At 36.2% G+C, this 21,431-nt stretch overlaps 1 pseudogene; it reads left to right on the forward strand.

Annotated features, from left to right (window-relative positions):
• The window catches only part of LOC122747230, a 116,776-nt pseudogene that overhangs the window by 57,379 nt on the left and 37,966 nt on the right, over positions 1–21,431 (forward strand).

The raw sequence follows: 21,431 nt of genomic DNA on the forward strand, positions 1-21,431 counted from the left end.
TCTGTCTCTCCCTGCCCCCATTAGAATTTAAGATTCTGGAGGAGAGGCACTGCCTAGTTTGCTTATATATGTATTTCTTACCCTTAGTACAATGCCTGACACATAGTAATTACTTAACAAATACTTTCCATGTGTGGATAAGGACAGAAATAGGTAAAGTGGTTGGATCTGTGATTAAGTAATTCCATGTTAGGATGGGAAAATTTTCTCTGCCACTGCATGCCAGTAAGTTCTCTGCATTGTATGGAATTAGAGAATTGCCATTAAATATGAAAGGTTAAATGAGGTACCCATGGCCTTAAAGCCAGTTTGAATCAGAACTAGAACTAGAACTCAGATTTTTTTGAATCCAAAGCCAACTCCCTATCAAATTAGTAATGCTCTCTCTCTCAGTATGTTAGATTTCTTACATGCACAAGCATGTGCCACTCTCCTCCTCCTAACCAACCTTGGTGCAGATTACTTCTTCTTCTTCTTTTTTTTTTTTTTGTGGGCATTGGGGGTTAAGTGACTTTCCCAGGGTCACACAGCTAGTAAGTACCAAGTGTCTGAGGCCGGATTTGAACTCAGGTACTCCTGAATCCAGGGCCAGTGCTTTATCCACTGTACCACCTAGCTGCCTCCCAGATTACTTCTTAAGCTAATATTTTAAATGAAAATATGAAACAAATTTGATTCATTTTGCTCCTACTCAGAAGGCTAGGAAAATGTAAAACAAAGCAATTTATGGCTTATTTCTATTAGATTATTACCTCCCATTTCAAATGGTCCAGAAGCTCATTAACGTTATACAAGTATATACAAGTATAGTAGCATTATATTCTTCCTAGCAAGATCATAATATAAGGATTACAAGACCAAGTAATAAAACTCCAAGTAACATTATAGTGCACACATAAAGGGTTAGACATCTCACAACCCAGCAGCAACAGTATTCCTGTTAATGGTTGAGTTCATGGCTTTATTTTTCCCAAAGGAACATACTCCCTGAAATTATTGGCACATGACAGCTATTGTTCATTGCTCTGCAATATCAAGGTCATAGATAAGGGTAAGAGAGATGGTGTTATTTTATAGTATGAGTGAGGCAGGTGGGAAAGAAAAAAAATAACAATAATAATAACAAAAAAAACCCCTTCATTTACATAAGAGGGGGCCAGATCCAAATTAGGAGCATAAAAATGTGACTTTTTTTCTGTTCTATTGCAGAAATAATGTAATTACAAAAGTCAATCAAAGAATGATTCATAAGATCTAAAACTGGAAAAGACCATACAGATCACCTTGTTCAACTTCATTTTATAGGTGTAAAAGCAGACTGAGCAGGATTGTGTACCTAGAAAATAGCAGAGCAAAAATTCAAACTTATCTATGCTCTTTAAATAAAAAATTCAATGCTTTTTTAAAAAAATCACTATACTGCCTCTAGTTTTGTGATCAAACCATGACAAATAATATTCCAGCAAATTATCAAGGATAACTTCCCTGAAATTGCAGAATCAGAGTATAAAAACATCATTGAAAGAATACACAGACAACCTCCTGAAAGAGACCCCAAAAAGAAAATTTCAAGGAATATTGTAGCCAAACTCCAAAATTATCAGATGAAGGAGAAAATACTCCAAGCATCAAGAGAGAAACCATTTAAATATCATTGAGTCACAGTCAGGATTGCACAGGACTTGGCAGCTTCAACATTAAAGGATTGCAGGGATTGGAATATGATATTCAGGGAAGCAAAGGAGCTTGGATTACAATCCATAATCAACCACCCAGCAAAACTGATCATTCTCTTTCAGAGGGAAAAGATGAACATTCAATGAAATGGGGGACTTCCAAGGCTTCCTGAGAAAAAGACCAGAACTGAACAGAAAATTTGATCTCCAAATACAAAATTCAAGAGACATATAAAGAGGTAAACAAGGGGGGAACGAAGGTTGTTCAATGAGGTAAAACTGCTTGCATCCCTATGAGGGAGGATACTGCTTTTAAGTCTTAGGATATGCATCTCTGTTAAGGTATTGTTATTAAATTGACTTTGATGTTATGATATAAAAAATCTTAAGCAGCAGAATAAAAGAAGACTGGGGGACAAGAAGAAGGAGGAGGTGGAATGGGGTCAATTACATCATATGAAGAGGCACAAAAAGAATCCATTACAGTAGAGGGAAAGAAGGGAGGGGTGAGCATTGTTTCAACCTTACTCTCATCAGATTTGGTTCAGGGAGAGAATAAAATATACTCCCATTTATAGAAAGAAAATTGGCTTACTCTTAAAGGACACAATAAGGTAAGGGGAAAAGGGTGGTATTCATAGGAGGGAAGGGAAGAAGCAAGGAACAAAGGAGCAAGAAAAAGAAGGGCAGCTGATAAAAGGGAGGGCAAATTGATGGAAGCAGTGGTCAGAAGCAAAACACTGGTCAATAAGAATAGGGTGAAAGAATGAAAAAAGAGTACAAACAAAGGGGGAAAGAGGATGGAGGGAAATAAATAGTTAATGATCTTAATTGTGAATGTGAATGGCATGAACTCTTCCATAAAACAGAAGTAAATAGCAGAGTGGGTTAAAATCAGAATTCTACAATATGTTGTTTACAAGAAACACATTTGAAGAAGAGAGATACACACAGAGTAAAGGTAAAAGCTTGGAACAGAATATATTATGCATCAGCTGACTTCAAAAAAGGAGGGGCAGCAATTTTTATCTCAAACAAAGTAAAAGCAAAAATAGATCTAATTAAAAGAGATATGAAAGGAAACGACATCTTGCTAAAAGTTACTATAGATAACAAAGTAATATCAATACTAAACATGTATGCACCACATGGTATAGCATTCAAATTCTTAGAGGAGAAGTTTCAAAAGGAAAAAGACAGCAAAACTATACTAGTGGGGGATATGAATCTTCCCCTTTCAGAATTAGATAAATCTAGCCACAAAATAAGTAAGAAAGAAGTTAAAGAGGTGAATAAAATATCAGAAAATTTAGATATGAAAACTATCTGGAGAAAACTTAATGGAGATAGAAAGGAATATATCTTTTTCTCAGTGGGACATGGTACATACTAAAAAAATGACTATATATTAGGGCACAAAAACCTAATAGTCAAATGTAGAAGGGCAGAAGTAGGAAATGCATCCTTCTCATATCATGATACAACAAAAATTACATGTAGTAAAGAGCCATGGAAAGGGAGACAGAAAATTAATTGGAAACTAAACAATCTCATCCTTCAAGAATGAGTGGGTCAAACAACAAATCACAGAAACAATAACTTTACCCAAAATAAAGACAATAATGAGACAACATACCAAAACCTATGTGATGCAGCCAAAGCAGTGCTTAGGGGAAATTTTATATCTCTAAATGCTTACACGAATAAAAAACAGAAAGAAGAGATCAATGAATTAGGCATGCAACTAAAAAATCTAGAAAAAGAACAAATAAAAATCCCCAAATAAATACTAATTTAGAAATCCTGAAAATCACAGGAAAAATTAATAAAATTGAAAGCAAGAAAACTGTAGCATTAAGCAATAAAACTAAGAACTGATTTTATGAAAAAAAAACCAATAAAATAGATAAATTTTGGTTAATTTGATTAAAAAAGAGAAAGAAAAAAAATACCAGAATCAAAAATGAAAAAGGTGATGTTACCACCAATGAAGTGGAAATTAAAAAAAATAATTAGGAGCTATTTTACCCAACCGTATGCCAATAAGTTTGACAATCTAAATGAAATGGATGAATATTTTCAAAAATACAAATTGCCCAGGCTAACTGAAGAGGAAATGAAATCCTTTTATAGGTCCATTTTAGAAAAAGAAATTGAACAAGTCATCAATGAACTCCCTAAGAAAACCTCTCCAGTGCCAGATGGGTTTACAAGTGATTTCTATGAAACATTAAAGAACAATTATTTCCAATACTATACAAACTCTTTGGAGAAATAGGTGAAGAAGGAGTACTACCAAATTTCTTTTTTGACACAAATATGGTGTCGATACCTAAACCAGGCAGAGCCAAAACAGAGAAATAAAATTACAGAATTTCCCTAATAAAGATCGATGAAAAAATCTTAAAACATTAGCAAGGAGATTACAGCAAGTGATCAACAGGATAATACACTATGACCAGGTGGGATTTATACCAGGAATGCAAGGTTGATTCAACTTTAGAAAAACTATTAATGTAATCAACAACATCAATAAAAAAAACTAACCAAAATGATATGATTATGTGGATAGAGGCAGAGAAAGCATTTGACAAAATACAACACTCATTCCTATAACAAACAATAGACAGCATTGGAATAGGTGGAGCATTCTTTAAAATAATTATCAGTATCTACCTAAAACTGTTAGCAAACATTATATGTAATGGGGATATGTTAGAGACATTCCCAATAAGATAAGGCATGAAACAGGAATGTCCATGATCACATCTATTATTGAATATTGTACTAGAAATTTTATTTATTTTATTTATTTTATTTATTTATTTTTTATTTTTTTTAGTGAGGCAATTGGGGTTAAGTGACTTGCCCAGGGTCACATAGCTAGTAAGTGTTAAGTGTCTGAGGCTGGATTTGAACTCAGGTACTCCTGACTCCAGGGCCGGTGTTCTATCCACTGTGCCACCTAGCTGCCCCCTAGAAATTTTAGCTATAGCAATGAGAGAAGAAAAAGGAATTAAAGGAATTAGATTAGGCAAGGGGGAAACAAAACTTTCACTCTTTGTAGATGATATGATGGTATACTTAGAGAATCCCAAAGAATCAACTTAAAAAGTGCTTGAAATAATTAACAACTTGAGCAAAGTTGCAGGATATAAAATAAATTCACATAAATCATCAGCATTTCTATACATGACTAACACAGCTCAGCAGCAATAGAAAGAAAAAGAAATTCCACTTAAAGTAACAGTAGACAATATAAAATACTTGGGACTCTACCTCCCAAGACAAACCCAGAAAGTCTATGAACACAATTACAAAACACTTTTCCCGCAAATAACATCAGATCTACATAATTAGAAAAGTATCAATTGCTCACAAATAGGCCTAGCTAATATAATAAAAAATGACAACTCTAACTAAATTAATTTACCTATTCAGTGCCATACCAATCAGACTACCTAAAAATCATTTTATAGAGTTACAAAAACTAAAAACAAAATTCACCTGGAAAAACAAAAAGTCAAGAATATCAAGGGAACTAATGAAAAAAAAATGCACAGGAAGGTGGACTAGCCATACCAAAATTGAAGATAGACTATAAAGTGTCAGTCATCAAAACTATGTGGTACTTGCTAAGAAATAGAGTGGTGGATCAAGGGAATAGGTTAGTCACAGGAGACATAGTAGTAAATAACTATAATAATCTGCTGTTTGATAAACCCAAAGACTCCAGCCTCTGGGATAGGAATTCAATATTTGACAAAAACTTCTGAGAAAACTGGAAGATAGTGTGGCAGAAACTAGTCATAGGCCAACTTCTTAGACCTTATATAAAAATAAGGTCAAAATGGGTTCAAGAATTAGACACGGGGGCGGCTAGGTGGTGTTAAGGGCTAAAATTCTAGCTAAACTGTCTAAAATATCTAATGAGTAGTCGCCAATAAATTATAAGCTTTAGCAAGAGTTAGACTTTTAAGCATTTATTAAGGAGAATAAGAATTTGGTAAAGAGAGAGAAAAAGGCCTAGATTCCTATCTATTAAAGGGAGAGCACATTTCTAGCTCCCTTCTCCGCCAGAGTCCAGAGGAAAGAGAGCCAGACTGAGCGCCAGTCTCTTCCTTCCTCCTCCCACTAGCCCGCGTCACTTCCTGACTCCTGGTCTTGCCCTCAAAGACCTTCGCTTCATGGGCAGAACTCTTCTACAGTAAGTCTCCAGCAGGTGGTGTCATTCCAATCATTACAGTCCCCCCTGTTGTTCCTCAAGAAACAAAATGTTTCCTTGACGGAACAGTAAAAACAATATAATAACTATTGCTAACTAATAATATGTGAACAACAATATAGAAAAGGAAGAGAGGAAAGTTTTGTCCAGAGGGGCGATTTTTTTTTGTCCTCATGAACCGACGCTTTGACATTAGTCTTGCAAAGGGAGGGCCTCTGCAGAGAATACATGTTACAGATGGTGTATATTATAACAGAAAGAGAAAAAAACAACAAAAACAACAAATCAAAACTGTTCATTTAAAGTCTCTGAAAGTCTTTTCTCAGATGTCCTCTAGGTGTAGTCGTGGAATGGAAGTCTTTTCAGGGGTTGATGTGTGGATGCTGGTAATCAGCCAGGAAATTTCCTACAAAATTGAGCTTAATACAACTTTAAAATAGCTTTGTCAATAATCAAATCAAACAATGAAAGTTCTCAAAAACATGTCTAAGGGAATACAGAATCTTAGTTGTTAACACGTGAAACATACAATAAAACAAAAATTGAACCATTCTTTAAAATTACATTATTATTATAGTCCCCCCTTATGGAGAGTAATTGAGAAGACAATTGCTGCGATATTAATTTTTAAAAATAATTTTTATCTTTGTTTCATCACTTTTTGCATCATCTGCCTAATTATCCTCATGCCATTATGAGAAATTAGAAAATCTAATATAATTGGTAACAGGTGTCAAGGCCAAATTCAACACTGTTATTTATCATGACACCTGAGATAATTATGGGGGTTACCATAAAAGAACAGAGAAATGATGGGATATGAGCATTCCCACACTTGAGCAATATGTACTGTCCATGCAGTATGCCAGGCTTAAAATAGGTGGATGGAATATATGTCCATGCCACCGAACATATTGGAGGAAACTGAGTCAGACTTAATCAGATGCATGGGATTGAGATGTCCATGGCATCAGGCATATAGGAGGGAGCATAGAAGCCAAGTGTAGGAGTGAGATGGGTGGGATGAATACTTCCAGCCATCTGTACAATATTGTGGGGAAAAATAAAATAAAATATTAAACCAAGAGAATCCAACCTCAACATTTGTCAAAAGCCGTTCTCTCGGCCATACCTTGACTTCATGCATGTCTCCCTGATGTGACAGTTCAGTGTCTGCTCTTGCATGTATTCCTCTTGTGATTGGATGGCACCTTGGCCAACTGGCATCTGATAACTCAGAATAAAGGCAATTAATGTCTTAAATGATAAGTTCCCATAATCCAAGTCTCATATGGATTTAAAAATTGAGGATAATAAATGATTGCAAAAAATGTGAATACATCTTGACTCAGAACACAATATATAATTATGCAACAATTTCAAATAATACCCCTTTTTTTTACTTAGTATAAAATTACTTTTTTGAAAAATCTGAACATATTTAAATACAAGTTAAAGCACAACACAATCTCAAAGACAACTTTTACAAATGTTCCTCTCTTTTTTTTTTTTTGGAATATGCTTATCAAAAATAATACTTCTAGAATCAATTTACACTTGCCATGGCAAACAATTTGCCAGGGAAATGCTTTAAAGAGTTTGATCAAATAATCAGTTGAGAAAAAATAGCAAAAACAAATAACTCAGAATATGGGAGCACAATACTCCTAGAATTAACATTGTATTATGAAATCAAAACCATGTTTCAAAATTAGATAGATGAATGAATAGAAGAAAATACACGTGGAATAATAAAAGACAATGAAATTCAAACTAGGGAAATCTAAATGAATATGAACTTAATATTAATAAGAGTATTACAAAATATAAACTTGATCGCATGACTATAAAAAGCTTTTACAAATATTCTCCTTGTTTTAGAAACTAAGTATAAGACACAATCTCAAAAGCATTAAAATCTCTATGAAAATAAACCTATACCATTAATTCCAAAATGTATATGTAATAGCATAGAAATCCTATGTAACCTCTGAACTGACATTAATAATCTGAGTGAATTCAGAACACTCTTGATTCCGATATCTAAAATCCCCAATACTCATATCAATACCTTGCTGCTTACTTCTACATTTCTATAAAATATATACCCTTCCATGGCAAAAGAAGCAGAGTCTTGAACTATGTTGATTGTCATTCTTATTCAGCTTAAGTTTTTCTTCTTTAACCCCTCTATATTGTCTGTCGGGCTTTTCACCATACAAATGCTTTATAAGATTACTAATTAAAGACAAAAACAGGTTAGCAAAATTATGAACAAAACGAGCATATCTGGAATTTAAAGAGTTTTCTAAGATTGTCTCAAAAGCACAGCCAGGCCGGGGAAGGGCTGAGTCTGAAGCTGCAAATGCAGGTAGAAAAAGTTGAGCATGCACCAGATCTCTGGACTTCCCAGGCAGGGGAAGCTATGGGCTTGGCCATAGGAGGAGTAGAGGGTGGGGTCTGGAGAGGAGGGGAGGGACCAGAGCAATTTGAATCAGACTTGATTTTGAACTCAGGCCTGGATTCCTCTTCCCCCACTTTGCCTTCAGGTGCTAGGGGATTAAAAGCTTCTAGAGGGTGGGTCATTGCCTCCAGGCATGCAAAATTAGAGCAACAATTAGTGTTAGAACTGGGAAAAGCTGCGGGAATCTCTTCAGGTTTCTCTGAAAAAGCATGGTTGGGAGAGGGAGAGATATTTCCTTGTGTGAGTAAGTTGCTGGCTCTTTTAACAAAAATAAAAAGAAAAATAGAAAATCCACAAAAACAAAGCATTAACATGATCTTATCTCCCATTTGTCTGGTTAAACAGACTAAAATCAAAAATAGGGTAATTAGGGAGTTTAAAAGGTCCATTCGAAAAAATTTAAAGGAAAACACAGCCAGTACACCAGTACTTAGCAGTTAAAGGGAGAGGGAGGGGAAATTTCTTACCCAACCAGAAGATCAGAAGAAGACTGAGGTTCAGCTTTCCTCTTCGTGGTCAGCCATCTGTTAAGGGCTAAAATTCTAGCTAAACTGTCTAAAATATCTAATGAGTAGTCGCCAATAAATTATAAGCTTTAGCAAGAGTTAGACTTTTAAGCATTTATTAAGGAGAATAAGAATTTGGTAAAGAGAGAGAAAAAGGCCTAGATTCCTATCTATTAAAGGGAGAGCACATTTCTAGCTCCCTTCTCCGCCAGAGTCCAGAGGAAAGAGAGCCAGACTGAGCGCCAGTCTCTTCCTTCCTCCTCCCACTAGCCCGCGTCACTTCCTGACTCCTGGTCTTGCCCTCAAAGACCTTCGCTTCATGGGCAGAACTCTTCTACAGTAAGTCTCCAGCAGGTGGTGTCATTCCAGTCATTACAGTGGCGCAGTGGATGAAGCACCGGCTCGGGATTCAGGAGTACCTGAATTCAAATCCGGCCTCAGACACTTGACACTTACTAGCTGTGTAACCCTGGGCAAGTCGCTTAACCCCCATTGCCCCAAGAAAACAAAAACAAAACAAAACAAAACAAAACAAAAGAAAGAATTAGACACAAAAGGTGATATCATAGATAAATTAGGAGAGGAAGGAAAGTTTACCTTTCTGATCTACTGAGAGGAAAATAATTTATGTCCAAAAAAGAGATAGAGACTATTATGGGGGGCAGCTAGGTGGCTCAGTGGATAGAGCACCGGCCCTGGATTCAGGAGTACCTGAGATCAAATCTGGCCTCAGACACTTAACACTTACTAGCTGTGTGACCTTGGGCAAGTCACTTAACCCCAACTGCCTCACTAAAAAAAAAAAAGAAAAAGAAAAAGAATATTATGAAATGTAAGATGGAAGACTTTGATTACATTAAATTAAAAAGCTTTTGTACAAACAGAATCAGCGCAGCCTAAATTTTAATGGGGGCAGAAAACTGGGAAACAATTTTTAGTCAGCATTTCTGATGAAGGCCTCATTTCTAAAATATATAGGGAACTAAATAACATTTATGAGAATGTAAGTCATTCCCTTATTGAGAAATGGTCAAAGGATATGAACAGGCAGTTTTCAGATGAAGAAGTCTGCTATCTATTGCCATATGAAAAAATGCTCTAAATCACTGTTGATCAAAAATTAAAAAAAAAAAACAAACCTCTGAGGTACCACCTCACCCCTATCAGATTGGATAATATGACAAAAAAGGAAAATAATAAATGTTGGAGAAGCTGTGGAAAAATTGGAACACTAATGCATTGTTGGTGGAGCTGTGAAGCAATCCAACCTCTTCTGGAAAGCAATTTGGAACTATCCCCAAAGGGGTAAGGATCTGTTTATACTCTTTAACTCAGTGGTACCACTGCTAGGTCTGTTTCCCAAAAACACCATAGAGAAGGGAAAAGCTTCCACGTATACAAAAATATTTATAGCTGCTCTCTTCATGGTGGCAAAGAATTGGAAATTGAGGGAATGCCCATCAAAAGGGGAATGGCTAAACAAGTTGTAGTATATGAATGTAATGGAATTCTATTGTGCTGTAAGAAACGATGAGCAGGAGGAGTTCAGAGAAACCTGGAATGACTGATGCTGTGTGACAGGAACAGAACCAGGAGAATGTTGTACTTAGTAACAGCAACATTGTGTGATGGACTGTTGGGATAGATTTGGCTCTTCTCAGCAGTGCAATGATCCAAAACAGTTTCAAAGAACTCGTGGTAGAAAATGTTCTCAACATCCAGAAAAAAAGAACTGTGAATTATGAATGCAGATTGAACCATACCATTTCTACCTTTGGACTGTTTTTTTTTTCCTTCTTTTTTGAAGTTTTTCCCATTTACTCTGATTCTTCTTTCAAAAGATGACTAATGTAGAAATGTGTTTAATGCATTTGTACACATATATCCTATATCAGACTGCTTTCCATCTTGGGGAGGAGGGAGGGAAGGGAGGGTGGGAGAAAAAAAATGGAACTAAAAATCTTGTGAAAACAAATGTTGAAAACCTTCTTTATATGTAACTGGAAAATAATAAAACACAAAAAAACTATGACAAATATCAGTTGGCTAATTGTATAGACATATATCAAATTCTAATACATAGACATTGTAAGACAATTATATTTTAAAACTTAAAGGGAAAATTTTTTAAATGTGTTTTATATATAATAACATAATTCCCAGACAACTTAAAACCTGGAGTCACTGCTGTCTCATAACTGCATGATTTACTTTATCAGTTTATGAGTTAAAAGCTCTATTTGTAAATATGACTTCTTACTCATAAATGCCAAGTATTCTAACAAAGCAATAATGGTTCTTGGCCAAAAGAAAAAAAGTGCAAATGGTGTATTTTCTTCTATAGAAAAAAGCATGCATATGGATGGAGAGTGAGTGCTAAAAACTCCAATTGAGCTCAAAGTGTTAGGAAAACCTAAGGCTAAAAAAAGACTCATTTTAGCTAAATTGGGTGGAAAGGATGATCAAAGAGGGTTTAAGACATTTGCTTAGGGTAGATAGAACAACTGAGTAGGCAGAGATGCTCATTTTTTTTTAATTTTATTTGTTTTCTTTTTGAAGGAAAATAATTTTCCAAGTGGATATAAAGAAGGAAAAAAAAGAGTAATATGCAAGTAACATGCAGTTTAAATAGGGAGACAGTTAAAAACAAATATAAAAACTAACTGCACAAAAATAGTTGATTCCTTTGCTGAGATGAACTATATTTCAAAGTAATGCAAAAAGAAACAAACAAACAAAAAATCAAATGTGTAAGTGACCTTTTATAGATGGTGGAGGAAAAAAATACAATAGCAATAGAGGAAAAAGGGTCCAATTTTCAAAAAAGTTCTAACATAGAATTTTAAAAATATACATCCATGCTCAGTCACTGGGGTGAGAGAAGGAAGACTATATTGGAGCCAAGATGGCAGAGAAGAGGCTGTGACACCCAGAAGCTCCCAATAAACCCGCCCATTCACACCCAAATAATGCGGTAAAAATCAAAACCCAGAACAGCCTAATGCACATAAGAACAGAGTGAGACCATTTCTCTGCAAAAGAGGGCAATTTTTATCACCTACTGATCAGGCTGAACAGCTAAGCACGCGGCCCTGACCCAGCCAAGGACACAGCTTCCAGCACATATCAGAGTCTTCAGCACCCGCAGCTTCTGAGGCTCCGATCACGGACTGGTGAGGGGGTTTGGCGGTAGGCTGGGGTGAAGTGGAGGCAGTATCTACTGGAGTTGGGGCAAAGCGCCTTGGGTCTAAACCAGCGGGCTGAATTGAGTGGTGGTGGCCCAGTGGGGGAGGGGTAAAAGCACGTCAAGCTTCCCACCACAGAATATCAGAGTTCAATCAGACTTCTGTTTCCAGGTCAAAGAGAAAGCGGCTGTGATTACTCACAAGCCAGGCAGGCTGAGAAGAAGCCCAATCACCCCCTGGGCCATGCTGTAGCATGAACAGTGTCTCCTGGAAGCAGCGCTACACTTTAAGAAGGAGTAAAAATCCAAGAAATAGTAAGCCAGGATGAGTAGGCAGAGTAAGCAGAAGACCATTGAAAACTTCTTTGGGAGAAAGGTAGACCACAACACATCCTGAGAAGAAGAAGATTAGAATAGGGTCAAAGCTCCAACATCCAAAGTTTCCAAGAAAAATATGAACTGGTCTCAGGCCATGGAAGCTCTCAAAAGGGACTTTGAAGAGAAAGTAGGAGAGATAGAATGAAGATGTAGAGAAAGAGAGGAAGGAATGGAAAGAGAAATGAGAGTGATGCAGGAGAGTCATGAGAAAAAAGTCAACAGTTTGAAAAGCCAAATGGAAAAGGAGATTAAAAAACGGTCTGCTGAAAATAATTGCCTAAGAATTAGGATTGAACAAATGGAAGCTAGTGAATTTATGAGAAACCAAGACACAGTAAAGCAAATCCAATTGAATGAAAAAATAGAGGGCAATGTGAAATATCTCCTTGGAAAAACAGCTGACCTAGAAAATAAATCTAGGAGAGATAATTTGAAAATCACTGGACTACCTGAAAACCATGACCAAAACAAGAGCTTAGACACCATCCTCCAAGAGATTGTGTGGGAAAATTGCCCGGATATTCTAGAAGCAGAAGCTAAAATAGAAATTGAAAGAATCCACCGATCACCTCCTGAAAGAGATCCCAAAAGGAAAACCTCCAGGAATATTATAGCCGAATTCCAGAACACCCACATCAAGGAGAAAATATTGCAAACACCTAGAAAAAAGGAATTTAAATACTGTGGAGCTCCAATAAGGATAAAGCAAGACCTAGCAGCTTCTACATTAAAGGACCGGCGGGCATGGAATATGATATTCCAGAGGGCAAAGGAGCTGGGACTACAGCCAAAAATCACATACCCAGAAAAACTAAGCATCATCTTTCAGAGGCAAACATGGAACTTCAAGGAGAAAGAAGACTTTCAGGCATTTGTTATGAAAAGACCTGAACTGAATAGAAAATTTGACTTTCAAATACAAGACCCTGGAGAAGCATAAAAAGATAAACAGGAAAAAAGACTTCATGAGGTATATTAAAAGATCAAACTATTTATATTCCTACATGGGAAGATAATACTTCCAACTCATAAGAACCATCTCAGTAAGGTTTTAACAGAGGACACAGGTCTGAACTGAATACGAAGGGATGTTATGTTTTGTTCTTTGTGGGGTGTCTTATGTCTGGGGCCAGATTTGGGCTTGGGGCCACCTGGGTTCTTGGCTGGTGACTTGTCCACTGTGCCACCTAACTAACCCATAATGACATCCTTAAAATAGGGTTGAGGTGCAGGAGAAATAGACTGGGGGAGGGGGAAGTGGAAAGATGGTCTGGGGAGAGGTTGTTCACATGAAGGAAACAAGAAAAAAGCTTATGGAGGGGAGGGGAAGAGGGGGAAGGAAATGAGGAGTGAGTGAACATTAATATCATCAGAATTGACTCAAAGAAGGACTAACATACATACTCAAGTGGGTATAGTAATATATTTTTGCCCTGAGGGAGGGAAGGGAGATAAGGGGGGGGGAGGGGAAGGAGGGAAAGACAGATTGGGGGAGAGAGCAGTAAAAAGCAAAATACTTTTGAGGAAGGTAAAGATGTTCTGCATAACTGCACAAGTATGACATATTGAATTGCTTGATTTCATAGGGAGGGTTGAAGAGAGTAAGTACTAAAGTACTTTAAGTACTAAAGCAAATATCATAAATTGGGTAAACAGTGGCATATTTTTTCCCCTGAAAACTCCCCACTCCAGAAAATTATAAATAACTCAGGAGAGTCAATAAGCAACAAAGCCTCTTCTGCTTCAATTCGGATTAATCTTATCTCTTGTTGTTATTCAGTCTTTTTAGTAATGTCCATCTTTTTATGACCCTATTTGGGATTTTCTTGACAAAGATACTGAAGTGGTTTACCATTTCCTTCTCCAGATCATTTTACATATTAAAAAATCAAGGCAAACAGAGTTCAGTGACTTGCCCAGGACTGGATTTGAAATCTGGACGAGGAGTCTTCCTGAATTAAGGCCTAGCACTGTATCTACTGTCTCATGTAAGAGGCGCTAATTTTATCTACCTTATTTCCATGATCTTCCCCAACTAAGCAAGGCTACACACTAAATTCTGGTTGAAATTACTCTAGACATGTAAGATACTTATATTTGTTAGAGAAGTATCCCCTTATCCACCCAGATATTTCCATGACCAAAACCTAAGCCTGCAGGGATTTGTGTGTTCCTTCAGGTTTATAGAAGCACATTGTATTTGAAATTCCTCTAAATTTGGGCAAATACATGAAATCTATTATAAACTGGAATTCCCCTAGGAATTTCTTATATAAATTTGCATAATTATACTGATACCCTAGGACTGATATTTCTCCAGAAGGGGAATGTATTGAGTACTTTATCGGGTAAGCTTGACATTGAATTCACTGAATACAAGTAGTTCACAATTGTGGTAGAAGAAGCACAGGTTGATCTGACACATCAACTCTCATGTTCCCTGCAGTTGCTTTATTAGTTATTCAAAGTGCTTAGTTTTTCCTCTTCACATTAAGAGTCTTGGCTCAAGAGCAAAAGTGGAATTTCACTTTTTTTTTTCCTTAGAAGGCTTAGTTCAGAAATTATCATTCCTTCCTAATTGTCTCCAGCTAATTTCAGCTCCATGAGGACAGTTTCCCTCTTCTAGTGGAAGGAGTGGAACTCTCCATGGATATATCATAGCTGATGACTGAGTCAGGGATCTTAGCAATGACTGGATTATGTCAAAATAGTGTAGATTTGATATGAACCCTCAAATTCAGTTTTATTAAAGAGGGAAAATGAAACTTTGGTGGTACAGGAGAGAACCAGAGCTGACCATTAAGATTAGAAAAAGAACTGAATCACAGTGATTCCCAAAAGGGGTTAACAGATAACCTAAAATTTGATCAACAGTAGCTAAAAATGGTAAATAGAGAAACTAAGGTATGAGTTCTTATCAACTGTAACCCAGAGGGTACCAGTCCCCATCAACCAACACTATCAACAGAAGCATAAGGAGACAGTACTCAGCAACCAATAACCATTAATAACCATTAATATTCCTAGATAACAGGAAACAGAAACTGCATCTAGAAACCAGATCTTAAAGTAAAGGGATATCATAAACCCTCTGGCTCTGACTAGTTTATACATGTCTTTAGGAACATGAACAGAAGGACCAAATGTGTCCTTAGGTCCACCTTATGACATTTAAACTACAAAAACACACCCTTGGGGAAAAAAAGGTACCCTCCTTTGGAGAATGTCTTAGGACCCCAGGAAGTCCAAAATAGGATATGAAACTCCCACAATGAGGAGATTAAGATAATGTGGAAATAACCTACTTTTCTCACTATAAATATAACCATTTCCTCCTTTGGCTACTCTCCCTGTGGCGACCATTCTTCTAATAAAACTTAGGAAACAGAGTCGCTGAGTCTTGTAATTCTCTGGGTTGCCTCACGATCAGTTTGATCAATTAAACCCAGCCCCCTTTCAAGAGTAGAGATGAGCTCAGAACCAGCCTTCAATTTCCTACCCCAACACATGCATATATGAAAAGAAATATTGATTACATTATCCAGGAGTTAGGGGAGAAGGGTGGGGGATGTGAAACTGGTAAATCTGTGCATTCTTCCACAGATCTACTAATGCTAACAGATAGAAGTAATAGAGCAAAAAGTAGTACAGGTTTTTAGCTTTATTAATTTGTTTTTTTTAAAGTTGCATTTTTGATTAATAAGATGTGTTTAGTATCTGTTATATATTTCTTTAAAATTGTAAGAATTATTTTAAACTTAACTAGCTGGGCCTAATCTAGCTGGATGGCCTAATCTGTGGATGTTTGACTGGCTGGCTATCTGAGTACTATTAATATAAAATGGGCCCTTTTAAAAATTCCTCCACACTGCTCCACTCCCAAATTGATAAGCAAAGGATTAAGAAGCCTCTTAATTAAATAATCAAAGCAGAGTTTATTTATAAAAATCAATATAAAAGATAAGGGTAAAGAAATGCAAATTATACTACCTGTCTACTTTTAATATCATAAGGGCTGTTGCTGCCTCTTGCCTGTGGGTATGCTTCTTGGACCAGTTTGACTCAAGCTCCCCTTTGCTTTCATTGCTCTGCTCCTCTCCTAACTCTAAGCCCCTTTCACTTTGTCGACCCCCCCTTACAATCTAACTTCCCTCTCTGCACTGTTGCTGAACCCCTGTGTCTCTTTTCTTCTCTCACTGACCTATCTGCGTCTTTACCTTCTCCTTAGCTTTTTTTTCATCTCTGTCAGCCCCTCTCTTTATGTAGCCTGTCTCTTCAGTGTCCTTGTAGCAGCCTCCCTTCTAAATCACTGAAAAAAAAAAATAAACCCTTTTTCCATACCATTCTTTCTCTGTCTGTCTGCCCCCTCAGTGTCTCTAGCATCCCTTTTTATTAACTTTCTCTCTCAGGTGAAACTTGGGGCTGGCTGCCCCCAGACTGGCCGTACCAAGTGTACATAGAGGGCTAGGTGAAACAAAGCCTGGAGTCCCTGAGGGTTTTCATGGGCCTTTCCGTGCCACACCCGTGGCTCAGGGTTTTTGGTCCTTGCAGCATAGCCTGACTCAGAGGCTCCCAGCAGCTGAAGTGTTAGGGAGCCTGAGGCAAATTTTATGCCTACAAAATATACTCATTGCCTAGCACATGATCATTTTTTGTGAAAGTACTATTCAAAGTTGAAAGAAAGTGACAAAGTAAAATTTAGATCCCCTGTTTCCAGGGATAATGCTCAGCAAGCAAGCTGCACCCTGAGCTTGGCATGAAAACAATCCTTTGAGAACACTCTCTAGATGATCTCATGTTCTGGGCTAGTCACACAATTCATCATGTGTTCTCTGGTCAAAGACAAACACTGGACAAATTTGGAAAGTCCTGCAGTGAATCAAACATGTCATGCTGGCTGCTCCCTCATTGTTAGGGCTACAACTCACTGAGCAGTCACTAGTATAAGTATTGAGATCTTCCCACAGTGCCTGGGGCTCGCCCCCCCCCCCCCCCACTAGGGGTGAGACACAAGCACATTTGTTTATAGCTCCACCTTGCTTACAAGCCTTTTTCCTCATTTAGAAAATAAACTTTCTCTCTAATTCCTGACTCACCTTTCTCAGGCCTCTTCTGTGTGGCTCCAGCCAAACATAGATTAGAGACTGGTTCCGGACAAAGTCTAGTTGGCAACAATATTTGTCTTACTTTCATACTCTCATATGGTAGTAGCTAATTGGTGTAATGAAGAGAGCACTGGACTTGGAGGAAAGAAAAACTATGTCTAAATCCTCCCTCATACACTTCGCAGTTGTGTGACATTGGTGAAGTCACTTAACCTCTGTCTATAAAATGGGGATAATAATTTTACCTAACTCCTAGGTTTGAAGTGAAGCTATGATGAGACAATATTTATGAAATGCTATGTAAACCTTAAAACACCATAAATATGCCAGCTATTATTATTCCTCATCATAAAGTTCTTTGCTATCATTCCTCAATCTTTACTTTACTCCAGTCTCTGATAAAGAGATTGTCTTTCTTGCCCAGACCAATCAGGATTAGACATATTAGGATTAAATCTCTACTTGGACCCCTGATATCATCATTTTCCATCTCCTCCATGACATTTCCCCTGCAGTGAGTTACTTCCACAATATCACTCTGCATCTTCAATGTGATTCTATATATTGGCCCATGTCTTGATTCCTACAAATATTTTCAGATCTCCCCAGTTCTAAAACAAAAAACAAAATCTTCACTTCTGTTACCAAGTTATCAAGCTACTTCCCTATCTCTCTCTTCCCTTTCACAATAAAACACATAAAAATGTTGGCTATATTTATTGCCTTCATTTCCTCTCATCTCCTACAAACCTCATCAATTTAAATTGTTCTCTCCAAAAATATAAATAATTTATTTCCATTCCCAGATCTAATAGCCTTTTCTGAAATCCTTATCTCTTTTTTTAAAACTTATTTGCATCTTTTGATTTTCTTGACCACTTTTTCCTAATTTGTATTCTCTACCCTAGGGGTTTTCATTATAGTACTCTTTTTTGGATTTTTTCTTACAACTCATTAATCTCCTTTACTGGATTATTATTCCTTTCACTAACTTGGGGTACTTCTCTCTATGTACTCTCTCATCTAATGATTTCCTCAGCTCACATGAGTTCAGTTATCATTTTTATGAAAGTCATCCCCATATTTGTATATCCAAACCTATTCTCTCACTGAGGTCCAGTTCTACATAACTACTTGCCTTTTGGACAATAAGAATAGAACTGAATCTCTTTTCATCTAAAGTGATGTCCAGTCACTACCAGTCTTGTTCATTCTATTTCTACAACATTGCTCTGTCCCCTTCTCTCTTCTAATAGACACTACTCTATTTCAAACTCTTTCACTTAAATTATTATAATAGTTTTCTAGATGCTATTCTTGTCTCCACACTTTTACCTCTTTAATGCATCCTTCACCTAACTTCAAAATTGCTAGTCCCAAAGCACAGGTCTAATTACATTCTTTTTTTTCTGTTTAACAAACACAATAGCTTCCTATTACTTCTAGAATAAAACAAAAAACAACAACCCTAGTTATCATTTAAAATCATTCATAAATAAACTACAGCCCTCTCTTTTATCCCTATTATACATCATTTTTCTTCACACATTTATGGTCCAGCCAAAGTGACCTATTTGTTGTTCCTTAGGAAAAAGAAAAACACATTGCCTCTTATTTCTATTTGCATTTTCATGCTATCCACTCTGTATTAACCACATTTTCATTACAATCTTTATTTCCTTTAAAGATCATTTGAAATGTCACATCCCAGGTGAAGAATTTCCTGTTTCCCCCTAGCTGCTGGCACCTCTCACCTGAAATTCCCTTTTACTTTATATGTATTTTGATTATATTTATATTTGCACATATTGATTAAAAAAGAAATGTATGGCCTTGTGCTAGTTTTCACATGTCCTTTTATTGCCAATGATGATGATAACCAGGAAGAAAAAGTATATTTTGTGTCTAAGATAACAAAACTATCAGGAATAGCTCAGGTTTATGGATGTAGTTCAATGAGTATTAGTTGCTATTGTTCACCATCTATAATCAATTGATAATATTAAAATGAAAAATCTAAAGAAAATGTATGCACTTTTGCCACTATGTTTAGTTACGCATTTATAATAACATGTTTTCAAAATAAATCATTTTGTGCATACCCCACTCCCCCATAAAAATGATGCAAATTCAGGTTATTAGTAAAAAAGAGTTTTTAAAAGGTTATAAACCTTTTAAAATACTTAAATAATTAATGAATCATTAAAAGGGAAATAGATGCATTTTTATAATGTAATTGGTTTTCTAATAGTTGGAGAGAATTATTTTTGAAAAATATGCAGCATAAACTCATTAACCAAATCGAGTCCAATGTGAAAAAAGTTAAGTAGCTATTAGAAGAAATAGTGTTTTTTAGAAGGGTCCTTTTGCAATAACATAGGTGTCTCTTTGCCAGTAATGGGGAAATTAAATAAAACTACAATCAAGCAATCACCATTAGCTTTTTAGCTGTTCTCCCTTTGAAGTGTGAAGTGTCTCCAGACAAAATTATTCTATTTATCAAAGAAAACTGCTTACTCATCCTTTCTCCCTGTTAATCTGGCTCCTTAAATAATTAACTTTTCATAATTTTTGCAATAGAATTAGAACAGATTGTCTGGTGAGATAGCATCTAAATATATTTATCACAACTCCCAAGAAGTATCTAGCTATTCCTGAAAAATAAAGTCGCGGAGTTCCCCTGGAATATGCAAATTGGTGGGGTTAGGGGTACAAGTAATTATCTCTGTAATGCTGTGTATTTGTGTTTTTTTTTTTCCTTTCTTAAATCACATTTTGGGTCTTGATGTCTATTTCAACTATCAATTTTAAATGAAGCAGATTATAACTATAAATCAGTGTCTAGTTCACTTAACTTTAGTTTTCTAATTAAAATAAGTACTTCTAAATGAATTATAATAAAGAACTAATGATTCATATGTGGCAATGACTTTATGGAAATGTAATTACTTTCTACACAGTGAGTTACTTTTGCTATTCCCAAACTATTTATTGTGAATCTTGTTAAAGATGGTGGTGGTGTTGGTGCTGCTGCTGCTGCTGCTGCTGCTGGCGGTAGTGTATTGCTATTGCAAGTTATGTTGGAAACACTGTACTCACCCCCATATTAGATAAAAAGAAAAAATGGAGACCAATCTGCCTCTATTTTCTGAAATTCCATATATTATTTTGGACTTCTCTTTTGACTTTATTATATTGTGATTTGTATTAGAATTTCCCTTCAATAAAGAAGATTTATATTGATTTTTCTTCCTTCTCTCTCTTTTCTTTGGGGGGTGGGGGTGGGGATGGTAGGAATATCCATTGTCAGGCAACAAGCCTGGTGGTGGTGGTGATGATGATAACTCTTATTCACATAGTTCTTTAAGGTCTAAAAAGTGCTTAATTAATATTATCTCATGTTGTATTCAGAACAACCCTGAAAGGTAGATGCTATTATTTTTTCCCACTTTGCATTTGAAAAAAAAAAATGAGGTAGACAGCTAAGTGATTTGACCAGGCTTATACAACTAAGAATAATCTGAGAAAAAATCTGAACTCTGAATCCAGGTCCAATATTCTATTCATTGTGCCAGCTATCTCTCTGAATTATCCAATTAAACTTTGTAAAATTATATTTATCTGTTAAATTATAGTATCATACATTCATAAATATTATTTGTTAGTAGAAGGGTCTTGGAAATTCATTTGAAATGAATAATACAAGAGCTTCCCCAACTCATAAAAGAACTATTCAGAATACAGAGTAATGAACTTTCCCAAACTTAATAAAGTCAGTTTTGGGGGGGAAAAATATTAAATTGAAATGATTAACTAATTTATTTAACAGAGCTCCCCACTTGCTGTTAGATCTGATGTATCCACAAATATTTTGAGAAGGAAGACACCTAGCA

Source organism: Dromiciops gliroides, chromosome 3 (assembly GCF_019393635.1).
Source record: "Dromiciops gliroides isolate mDroGli1 chromosome 3, mDroGli1.pri, whole genome shotgun sequence".
In the NCBI taxonomy this organism is placed as follows: domain Eukaryota; kingdom Metazoa; phylum Chordata; class Mammalia; order Microbiotheria; family Microbiotheriidae; genus Dromiciops; species Dromiciops gliroides.